Source organism: Lathyrus oleraceus, chromosome 4 (genome assembly GCF_024323335.1).
Source record: "Lathyrus oleraceus cultivar Zhongwan6 chromosome 4, CAAS_Psat_ZW6_1.0, whole genome shotgun sequence".
NCBI classification, from domain to species: Eukaryota; Viridiplantae; Streptophyta; class Magnoliopsida; order Fabales; family Fabaceae; genus Lathyrus; species Lathyrus oleraceus.
This window is the reverse complement of record NC_066582.1, coordinates 92,966,490-92,978,132: the sequence shown is the minus strand read 5'-3', so window position 1 is coordinate 92,978,132 and position 11,643 is coordinate 92,966,490. Positions and strand designations below refer to the sequence as shown.

Below are 11,643 nucleotides of genomic sequence, written 5' to 3'. Positions count from 1 at the left end.
CTTTGGTCTAAACCGTGTGATCCTTGCTTCATGTTATAATCCCAGCCGTTCCTTGTGAATACCATGTTTGCCACGCAGTTGACTAGGACATTGGTGGAACGCGCGCTGTGGATCATCAGATTTACAACCTCAAATAATGAGGGAGATCTGATGGTCTACGTGTTTTAGCATTTTCTGAATTTCCATTTAATTCCATATTTTTCAATAATTCATAATAAATTTAATATTGATCCAAAAAATATGGGAATTTCACCAAAAAATTTCAAATATTTTTCTCTTTCATATTTTGAATTAAAAATATTTTTTGGATCATTATTAATATTTTTCATGAATTAATTGATTTTTCATTTGTTTTTAATTGTTTAAAAATATTTTTAAGTGTCCAAAAATTATGAAATTTTTTATCCAAGGTACTTTGACCTTGTTTGACCTATGATAAATCACATGGCCATTTATTTGGTGTTTTGATGTGATTTTAGGATTTGGACAAAACATATTTGAATTTAATGCATTATTTTAATATTTTTAATTGAATAAATGCCATTTTAATTTTGTTGACCATTTGGATTGACTTATTTGAGCTTCTCATTTGTTGTTGGGCCTTAGTCAAGGTTGATTTGACTTTGTCAAGTTAATATTATTGGATTTAGGGGATTTATGGAATGTACATTCCATCTCCCAAAATGAATGAATAATATTAATTTGGTAAAAGACCTCCTTTGACCAATTTGTGATCTCATTCATCCCTTTCCCTCTTCATCTAATTCCCCTTCTTCATCCATTCATTTTAATTGGCCAATGACATCTCAAAGTCTTAATGAGCACCTTTTGCATATTTTTGTGTGTGGTATGTTTAATGAGCATAGTTCTTAATACTATGTCTCGAACATGCATTAACACCAAAAGTTTATTGCCCGCCTCAAATAGTTGTGACTTATACATAAGTACAATTACAATTTCTTAACATAGTGCGAATTTTTTGACATAAAAGGCATAAACATTCTTGTTAGTGAGATTGTAAGTCTCCCATCTTCCATGGTATTGTGTGGAAACTTGGCCTTCTTTCCTTCATTTGGAAGATGTTTTGGTTCAAGGATCCATGCTTGTGGCAAGTGGGTTGAGTGTTCTCCAAAGAATGTCTTAAAATAAAAAAAAAGGCAAAACAAAACAAACTACTAACTTACTAACCATTAACTTTTACTTTCAAGCTTTTACTTTTAATGCAATTTAGTTTTATTGTTCTATTATATTTGTCATTACACATATCATTCTAATTGTTTATGTTTATGCAATTTTCACTTTGTCCACTTGGACCATATTGTGTGATATACTTTGTTGCTTTATTTGTTTGATTGGTCTTTGACTATTAATGCACATAATAATAACAAAAACCCTAAAAGACATTTGAGTGGACTGTTGTTTTGATCTTGCCCCAATTGGACTTAGAACTTAGGCAACATTCCTTTGCTAATGGACTTAGCCAATGCCAATTTGTTGAAGAACCAAGAACTTGCAAGTTTGAATTCCTCTGATACATCATTCAAGTTCTCTCCAGTTCATCTGCAACATTGATCATTATTTAGTTGTTATGTTGAACCTGTGACTTGAGGAATTCATTTGCTACATGGGCTATTTTGAGGAAGATCATGAAGTGGATAAGCTTGGATGAGACCATCTTTATTTGATGCCTTTGCTATTCAAGATTGGTATAATTGTGCATTTGTGTGTTGCGTAATTCTAAAAAGTCCAAGGAAATTTTGGGTTTCTATTGACATACTTGTCTATTGGATTGCTACCCATTTGGTCAGATCTTTTCAAATTTAAACTTTTAAATTTTTGTACATAGGATAGTCTCTTCATCTTATCCCCATTTCTTTAATTTCAAAATCTCTCCCTCCATTTTCAAAACCTTATTTGTGTGAACTACTTTTGTTCTAAACTTTGACCACTTTTGCAAAGGTAGAAACTTTGGCCTTATGCCATTGCATTTTCAAACTTATTTTCTTAAATCAAACTTGTAAATGAACTTAACTATACTTGACTTAAACTTTCAAAAAGCCAAAAAAAGAACTAACTCATTCAAAATATTTTAGGCCTTTATGCCTTTCAAATTTAATTTTTGTTAAAACCAACATACTCACTTTGAAATTTCTAGCACGAACTACGAGGTTTTGATCCCTCATTTTTATGTTGGTACGTAGGCACAAGACTGAAGGTCTTGTCAAACACAAAAATATAATTAATCAATTCTTTACACATCCCCCCATTCTATTTTGTAAACATCACTTTATGCCAAGTACATATGCACACAAAAAGGGCTCCCTAGGAGTACCTAGGACACTTTGGGTGCTAACACCTTCCCTCTGTGTAACAAACCCTCTTACCTGTGATCTCTGACTTTTATTAGTTTTTATTTGAAAACTTCTTACTATTTGGGTTTTGTTCGTACTTTTTCCCTTTTTCCTTGGAAACATTAAAAGCGTGGTGGCGACTCTTGTTAATTGATTTCTAGCTTGTCAATAGCTTGATGATCATGAATTTCCCACTACACACGTGTCATCTCATACATGGGTCGTAACCTCCCAACGGTTACTTTCTACTAGTATTTAAACAAATTCTAATGAACATTTCAAGGGTGTCTTTTTTTTGCATTGCAGTAGGAGTATACTTGAAGTACCAAAACGTTTACGAGAAAAGAGTCATCTCCCTACATAAATGTACTTTTGCTTTCATTTATACTTACAAGTCATTTAACTTTCCAAATTGTCTTTGTTTATTTATTTTTTTCATTTCGATCAGACTTTTGTACTTTATTACATTACTTTACTGCATTTATAACTTGCAAAATGTTACATTTACTACGCTTAAATTTTCCAAACACTTTACCAATGAAATAGTCATATACTCAACATCAAGTCTAGGACTTTGTAGCCGGTCCTGGAAGTAAACCTCAGATAGAAAGGCTAGAGATTGTTGGCGAAAAACAGATGCGTAATATAAATATTAGAAGTTAGATGTTAGAAGTCAATTTACAAAGGACTGGTTACTTGAGATTATATATACACAAATCAAAGGACTCAAAATATGGCGCATTAAGGGACAACCTATCAATGATTCAAAGTATCAAAAATGATTCAATGATCGTTTATCAACAAGTTTGAATCAAAGAAGATTAAATCAACCACAATATAAATCTATCAATGATTTGAAGTGTGGAAAACTTATCAATCAAACCATCAAGATAAAGTGAAAAGAAATACTAGTAAATGATTAGATGTTAATAGTCATGGATCCATCAAACTTGCAAAGAGAAATGAAACTACAAATCAAACCTCTAAAAAAAATTGCAAAAATAATAAGAATGTTAAAATTCATGCAATATAATGAAAGAGATTAAATATTAAAAACATATGACACAAATTAAATTTGAAATGATTTAAAAAGATACAAAAATCAAAAGAATAGAAAATAGTAAAAAGAAATGGAAAGAAATGTAGTTGCACGGGCCAAAAGCCTTCTAGGCCCAATCCTACAACAATCAGCGGACACCAAAACCTCATCCATGGCTGCGAAAATCATATCAGTCATTCATGTTTTAGAAAGATATCCACACCACATTAAGAGTCCGCACCCTAAGTTCAACACGAGATGAATCCAAAAAGGTGCAAAGACGAACACGAATCTACATCCTAAATCCGGAATAAAACGTGAGCTCAATCTTCGAATCTGAGTTAGTCAATCATCACCTTCACGCATGAATTCGCGCAAGCCTCAAAAACAGTCCAAATCGATTTTGGCACGGCGACACAGTGAAGAATAATTGACTTGCAATAAAGTTAAAGCGTACCAGATGGCATCCCGACACGGAGGCTCCTTGGCGACACTCAAGGTAATTCTTTCTGCAATTCTCTTATTCAATCTTCTGCTTCTTCAACCTCTTGCTTCTCCCTCCTGCTCAATCTCCATTTGTTGCGATTGTTGTTGTTCTCGGTGAGATGAAAGTAAATGAGTGATGAATTGTGAGTGTTTGAGAGATGAATTCTGATTTCGTGTAAGATGTGCGAGCGAGGAACTAACTCAGTTAGCAGAGAGAATAAACGTGTGAAGAAGAATTGAGATTTGCAGATTGAAAAAAATGAGAGGGAATCGAGAGAAATTGAATGGTCTATGTGTCACACCAATGCATGTGTGGTGAGTGATCAACTTATAGAATGGAAAGAGTGAGGTTAAAATAGGAATTGGATACTCATTCTGTTATGAGATGTGAGTTAGTCAGTAATTTAAGTTAGTTAGAATTTGATGGTTTGATTTCTGTTAATCTGTTTTCACTTATGTTATGATGCATAACTGTTAATTAAATGGAATTAATTCAAATCGGACCTGCTTGAAACAGTTAACTGGTTTTGGTTGCTTGAATGAAATTGTGACATTAATTGATTTAGTTTAACCCAATCCAGTTCAATGAGTTTACATGTTGTTATGAATGTTGGTTAATAATTGAATAAGTGTGTTTGTATGAACATTGTTGTCAACAACTTGTGCTTGCAATTACTTCTATGAAAGTTGGCTTGGACTATGAATTGCTTGGACCGTTATGTGCTGACTGGATGAACTGCATTGCAAGTTTGGGGCTGAGTTGCGCAGGTCATTTTATGAATCATAGTTTATGATCCTTTGATTTGGTTTATGCAGGGAACATGTTTGTTTATGCTGGGAACATGTTGGTTTATGCTGGGAACATGTTGGTTTATGCTGGACTGCGAATGTTGCAGGGTGTGTTAGGTTTGCTTTGTTCATATTGCTGCAGATTCTTGGACTGCTATAGCTCCCTTATGGGTCACTTGGTATGTTATTGCCTTGATTTTTATGTGGTTGTTTTGGAACTTCTTAGGACACCTTATGTACACCAATAGGTTATAGTCTTGGATATTGGAGCTTGATTTTTGCTATGATTTTTCTGTTGTGAATTTTTAGCTTTGAAGTTTGAATGTGAATTAATGACATAGTTTGTAGTTGTGTAAGCCTTATGTATGTAATTTGGTTCATGGTTTGGAATTTTTCTGGAATTTGGTTACGTATGAAGGTGTAGTGAAATGTAATAAGAATAGTATTTGAAGTGGTTAGAAAAATGTCTTGGATTTTGGTTTGTTTACAAGTATGGATCATATTCTGACTTTGTTTCACTTCATGCTTTGCCTTGGTTTATGTATTTGTAGCAGGTGGTTCTGACTTGGTTTATGGCATGGTGGTTCATCATGAAATTGTTCATTATTGTAGGTCATGTGCATATGGGATGAACAATGGTGAGTGGTCAAAAGTTATATGACATCAAGAATGGCTTTTTGGGAGCAACTTGTACAAGTGGCACTTCAAGAATAAGGATCCAAGATTGAAGATTAGGAAAGGGATTAGGTATGTAGGGTGAAAAAGGTTGGGTTGACTTTGGTCAAAGTTGACCAAAAAGTCAACCATTGACCAAAGTCAACTATTGGTCAACTCACACTTTTTTGTATTTTTTTCATGTAAGGAATACTTATGATTATGTAATGAGTGTCATTTCCTTATACATTTGAATTGATCTTGATTCTTGAAGTGAATGAATTTGAGGCTTGTACATGAACATTGAAATTTGTATGACTATGATACTTGTGATTGATTCAAATGGATGAATTGATGCATTGATGAACTTGTTGAATAAATGACTTGGACATGAATTGAATATGACTTGTAACTTGGATAAAATCATGACTTGAAATGGATTGGCACTTGAAATGAATGAATCATTAACATGAATCAATGGACATAATCACAACTTGAATGAACAATGACAAGCATGAAACAAATATCTTAGCAAGGATCAAGAGGCATAATGAATTAGGACCTAACCAGAGATTCATGGACCAATTACCAATGGAAATGACAATGACATGGAGTGGACTTGAATAACATTGACCAAATGAAACCAAATAAGGCATGGACTTGGCATTTGAAATAACCTGAACAAATTTTATGGAATAATGGATGAAAGTTATAGGGTCATGTACTTGGGCTCAAACCGATGTACATAGACAAGATGAAGGGAACCATGAAACTGGGGTTCAAAACCAAGAGGGTCCACAAAAATGGACCATGACCAAAGGTTGTTGAATGCCATTTGACTAAGCAAGATAATCAAGCACTATGAATGATGATGGATCAGTTGAAATTAAGGTTAGAAGGCCACACAATGGGTGTTGGACATGATTAGGGTTTATGGAGCCATGGTCAAGTGAGGACCCCTAAATCAGGGTTTTGCTTCCTCTAGAAGCCAAGGATATGCACAATGCACAAGCATCAAGAGCTATCTCCAAGTTAGGCTTTGAATGATTGAGCCACGTCAAGTTGTTGAGAAACCCTAATTTCCACCAGGTGCAAACACAAAGCCATGAACCAAGTCACTTGTCCTCTTGTGTTGAACCATACTTATGCAGATGAAATGAATGCTTATGAGGATATACAATTGATTAGGGTCAATAATCTAGATGAACATTGTGAAGGGTATGGTGAATTTTAGGATATGACACACCTCATTCATTTACAAAAGTTTTTTGTAAGATTGAGGAAATTCATATTTAAGACTTAATCCCAATAAGTGCATTATCTGGCAAGTTGCTAGGTTTTATTGTGAGCCAACATGGCATCGAAGTCGATCCAGACAAGGTCAAACCCATACAAAGTATGCCTGCACCGAGAACTTAAAAGGAGTTTCGTGGTTTTCTAGGACGATTGAACTACATAGCTAGGTTCATATCACACCTGACAGCCACATTCAAGCATATCTTTAAGCTCCTTTGAAAGGATCAAGTCATCGAGTGAAATGAGAACTGCCTAAGAGCCTTTGAGAGGATAAAACAGTATCTTCAAGAACCACCCATCTTGATGCCTCAGGCATAAGGGAAGCCTCTTATCATGTACTTGATAGTCCGGGAAGACTCCATGGGCGGTGTCCTTGGTCAGCATGACGAATTAGGTAGAAAAGAGCACGACATCTACTACCTAAGCAAGAAGTTTACTGATTGTGAATCAAGGTATTCATTGCTAGAGAAGACTTGTTGTGCCATTGCCTGGGCTACCAAACGATTGAGGCAGTACATTTTGACTCATACCACGTTGTGATCTCCAAAATGGATCAGATCAAGTACATCTTCGAGAAACCTTCTCTGACCAGAAGAGTTTCCCGTTAGCAAATGGTTTTGACCGAATACGACATTTAGTACGTCACGCAGAAAGCCATTAAAGGTAGTGTGATATCTAACTATTTGACACATCAACCAGTGGAAGATTGTCAAACCTATGAGGATTGATTTTCCCGATGAAGATATTTTGTTCATAAGAGAATGCAATATTCCTGGCTCTGAGGAAGGACCCGAACTAGGATCGCGATGGACGCTCATGTTTGATGATGCTTCCAATGCCTAAGGCCACAGAATAGGTGCAATAATCAATTCACCAACAAGATTTCATATTCCGTTTAACGTAAGATTATGTTTCGACTGCACCAACAATATGGAAGAATATGAAGCATGCATCTTCGGTATAGAAGCATCTATCGACTTAAGGATCAAAATCCTTGAGGTACATAGAGACTCACCTCTCATTGTTAGTTAAGTACTGGGAGACTGGGAAATTCGTGATCACAAGCCGATTCCTTACAAATAACACATCATGAAATTGATTTCCTACTTTGATGAAATCACTTCTCATCATATTCCAAGGGAGGAAAATCAATTAGGAGATGATCTTGCTACTTTAACATCCATGTCCAAGGTCAAATGGAAGAATCAAGCTCCTTCTATCCATATTTAGGACATGGATGAGCCTGCATACTGCTTGGCAACCGAGGAACAAGGCTCTGAGAAAGCCCTCATCCAAGTTCTTCTTAAGTGGAGATGTGCTTTAAAGCAGAGTTATGATTCGGTCCTGCTCAGATTCGTGGATAAACATGAAACAAGCCAGATAATAACAAATGTGCATGAAGGTTCCTTTGGAACACATTCAAGTGGGTATTTAATGTCAAGTAAACTCCTCAATGCAGGATACTATTGGCGGACAATGGAATTTGACTATTTCAGTCATGTGCAAATGTGCCACAAGTTCTAAATCTATGCTGATAGAATACATACGCCTCTAATGCCTTTGAACGTCATCTCATCTCCTTGTCCGTTTGCTATGTGGGGCATTGACGTGATCGATCGTATTGAGCCAACCGCTTTGAATGGGCATCGGTAAATCCTTATAGCTATTGACTACTTTACCAAATGGGTAGAAGTTGCGTCGTATGCAAACGTCACCAAAAAACCGGTGGCTCGCTTTCTAAAAAGAGACATTATCTACCATTATGGTATTCCCAACAAAAGCATTACCGATAATGGTTCAAATCATAATTCAAATATGATGAAGGAGTTGTGTAAGAGTTTCAAGATTGAACATCACAAATCATCGCCCAAAGATGAAGAACGCAGTGGAAGCAACCAACAAGAACAAAAAGAAAATTATTCACAAAATGGTGAAGATATATAAGGATTGGCACGAGATTCTACCATTCACTTTGCATAGCTACCGTACGTCGATACGAACCTCGACTGGGGAAACCCACTTCTCCCTGCTTTACATTATGGAAGCAATGCTCCCTATCGAAGTAGAGATCCCCACTTTGAGGATTTTGAATGACGTCAAATTGGATGTAGCTGAATGGATTCAAGCGAGACTTGATCAGCTGAACCTCATCAAAGAAAAATGCATGACAATTATATGTCACGAATGTAGTGGTAAATTCATGACGACTTAGCTATTGGTTAACTCAACGTCAATAAAACCAGAGTCGCCACCGTGCTTTTATTGTTTCCAAAGGAAAAGGGAAAAATTATGAACAAAACCCAAAGATAAGAAGTTCTCAAATCAAAATTAATAAAATCTAAGAGATTACAGGTAAGGGGGTTGGTTACACAGAGGGTAGGTATTAGCACCCAAAGTGTACTAGGTACTCCTAGGGAGCCCTTTTAATGTGCAAGTGTTTTAGTTGAAAAATATGTTTGCTAAAAAATATAATGAGGGTGTAAGACCCCAATTTTGACCCTAAGATCCCTCATGCTATCTCATTGTATGCATTGGCTTTGGGATCATACCTTGGCATCCTCCTTACCTCTCATGCATTGAGTTTGCATTGGGAGAGATCACCAAGCATATTTGAATGTATCATAATTTGTTTTTCATTATTTACTAACCAAAATACCAAAAATATGTCTATGTATAACTTTGTTTCTTTTGTAGGTAGTGTGTGCATCCACCACTGCTTCATCAAGCTCACAACCATGGTTTGAGACCCTCAACGCAAAAAGATCAATCAAGAGATGGTTCACATTAGTTCTAGACATCATATATGGGTCTCCATGATCTTCATTTATAATTTTGATCAAGAATTCATCAAGAGTTTGAAGCTTGTTTATCTTGGAAGTCCTAGTTCATCTAGGTATCTTGTGTGACTTCTTCAACAAGTTTCTTTAATAATTGATCAACTGTATGAAGCTATACTTCATTATACATCAACTTATGCATATATGATCCTCCATCAGTCCAAAATATTAAGATAACTTCATGTTTAAAAGTTGGTTCATGGTGGTTAACTAGAGAAAGTCAACTGGTCAAAACTGGGGTTCACTAGACCCTATCTCCTACAATTTATGTCATATGAAAATAATTCCAAGAGAAACGTTACTCCTTATGAAATTCCAAACAACTTTCATGTTTAAGTCAATATCTAGTTTTTCTTGGGAAGTCATTGTTTGTGGTGAAAGAGTATAGGTCATTTTGTTAGTGCCCTAGTTAGGAGGTCAACTTCCAAGGACCATAGCTTGTTCAATTTTTATGATATGAAGCCCATCCAAGTTTCATTTCAAGATGTCTTTTACAACTTTTATTCTTTGATAAAATTCAAATTCAAATTGCAAGGGAATGTTCCAAGAGGAAACATTATAGGTCATATTGGGCCATTACCATTGAACAAGCAATTTTTCTCAACTTCTAAAATATATAAATCGTTCATGACAAATCCAAATGAGGTCAAATTTGTGACCAAATTTAAGAGGTTTGAACGAGCTACAACTTTGATGAAGGAACTATTTCCATTTGAAGCTCATAGAAAATGTTATTCAAGGTGGAAGAAGTGAACATTTGACTTGGTACTTAGAAAAATTTCAATTATGTTTGACTTTCCAAACTTCCACCTCAAACTTCATCATGATCCAAGATCCAAATGGAAACATGTTAAACATGAAATTTGTTCCCCTTGACCCTACCTTTATAAAAAGTCGAAGATCACCTCATTTGGACCAAGACTGGAGGACTTGTGCATGGGTTCTTCACAAGGTTTCATTTGGTAAGATTTATGTTCAAATTCATTTCCATTATGCATGGCCATGTGACATCATTTCAGGTTGATTAACATAAAATATTGGATCATTTGACATCATGAATTGGGCCTTGTACACGCCCATGCATCCATGCAAGCAAGAGTTGCTAAATTTGGAAAAAAATTGGAAGTGTGTGAAAAGCAATTTGATATATTATAAATATAAGGACATTGTGATCATAAAGAGGATCCTGACTTGCCCAAGCTTTGAAACATTGCCTCCCTAACCTCCATTAAAGGATAAACTTGAAGATTTCACTTGAAATCGAGTTTCAAATCTCCTTTTGTTTTGAGATTGAAAGTCCAAGAATCCAAGCCCTTCTTTGATCTAATTCACTTCCTGCAAGCTTCTGGAGTCGAGCCAAGGCCAACTGGAAGCAAGATCAAGCCAGGTTCAAGCTACTCGAAGGTGATTTTTCAGAAACTTTCTCTCTTCGATTCTTTCTCAATTCTTCACCATTCTCTATGATTTTGGTTGGTTGAAGTCCTACCAATGTAGGCTGTAACAACCCAATTTTAGTAATTATTTCTTATATTATTATTAGTATATTTTATTTTATTTATTTGGAGTGTTAAGTAATTAATTGGTTGTTAGGTAGTATAATAATTGATTATATTAATTGATTTGGTGTGTTAATTAATTATTTAGTTGATATGAGATATAATTGAATAATTGATTATATTAATTAACGTGGTGTGTATATTGTGTTGGTTTAATTTATTTGAATTAAATAGAGATATTATAATACTAGGTATTATTGGGCCTAATAATTTGATTAGAGGTATCATTCTTTAAGCTCAAATATAATAATATAAATAGTAAGAGGTGAGGAGACTGAGAAGTAGGATTCATTTGATCATTGACGGCAACAAAGAAAGAAAAGAGGAAAAGTAAGGAGAAGAGGGGAAGAACAAGAGAGAAGCTAAGGTTTCCAGAAAATTGAAGAGGTAAGGGGGAGAATCCTTATTATTATGGGTTAGTATGATTGGGTCAATGGGTAGAAATAGGTTTACGTTGAAATCCCTAAATTTCATGGTTTTGGAATTGTTAGGTTTTGATGAGTATTCTTGATTTGTGGTGATTTGATTGTGTTAAAACTGCAAATTAACGTTATATACTTAGATTATTGTATGAGTTATAATTTTCTGAACGTTTGGCTTTTTACGGAATCGAAATCGGAGGTCCGAAAGTCCTC

General features: G+C 35.2%; 1 long non-coding RNA gene across 3 annotated transcripts; it reads left to right on the top strand.

Moving 5' to 3' along the window:
- Positions 1-3,553: 3,553 nt before the first annotated feature.
- LOC127073610 (uncharacterized) lies at positions 3,554-5,620 on the top strand. 3 transcript variants are annotated; one of them, XR_007785810.1, is made up of 3 exons: positions 3,554-3,889; positions 4,693-4,844; positions 5,278-5,620. It is a non-coding gene; the product is annotated as an uncharacterized LOC127073610 (long non-coding RNA). The 3 variants fall into 3 exon arrangements; XR_007785811.1 differs by having other exon boundaries at positions 5,220-5,620; XR_007785809.1 differs by having other exon boundaries at positions 5,217-5,620.
- The last annotated feature ends 6,023 nt before the right edge of the window (positions 5,621-11,643 follow it).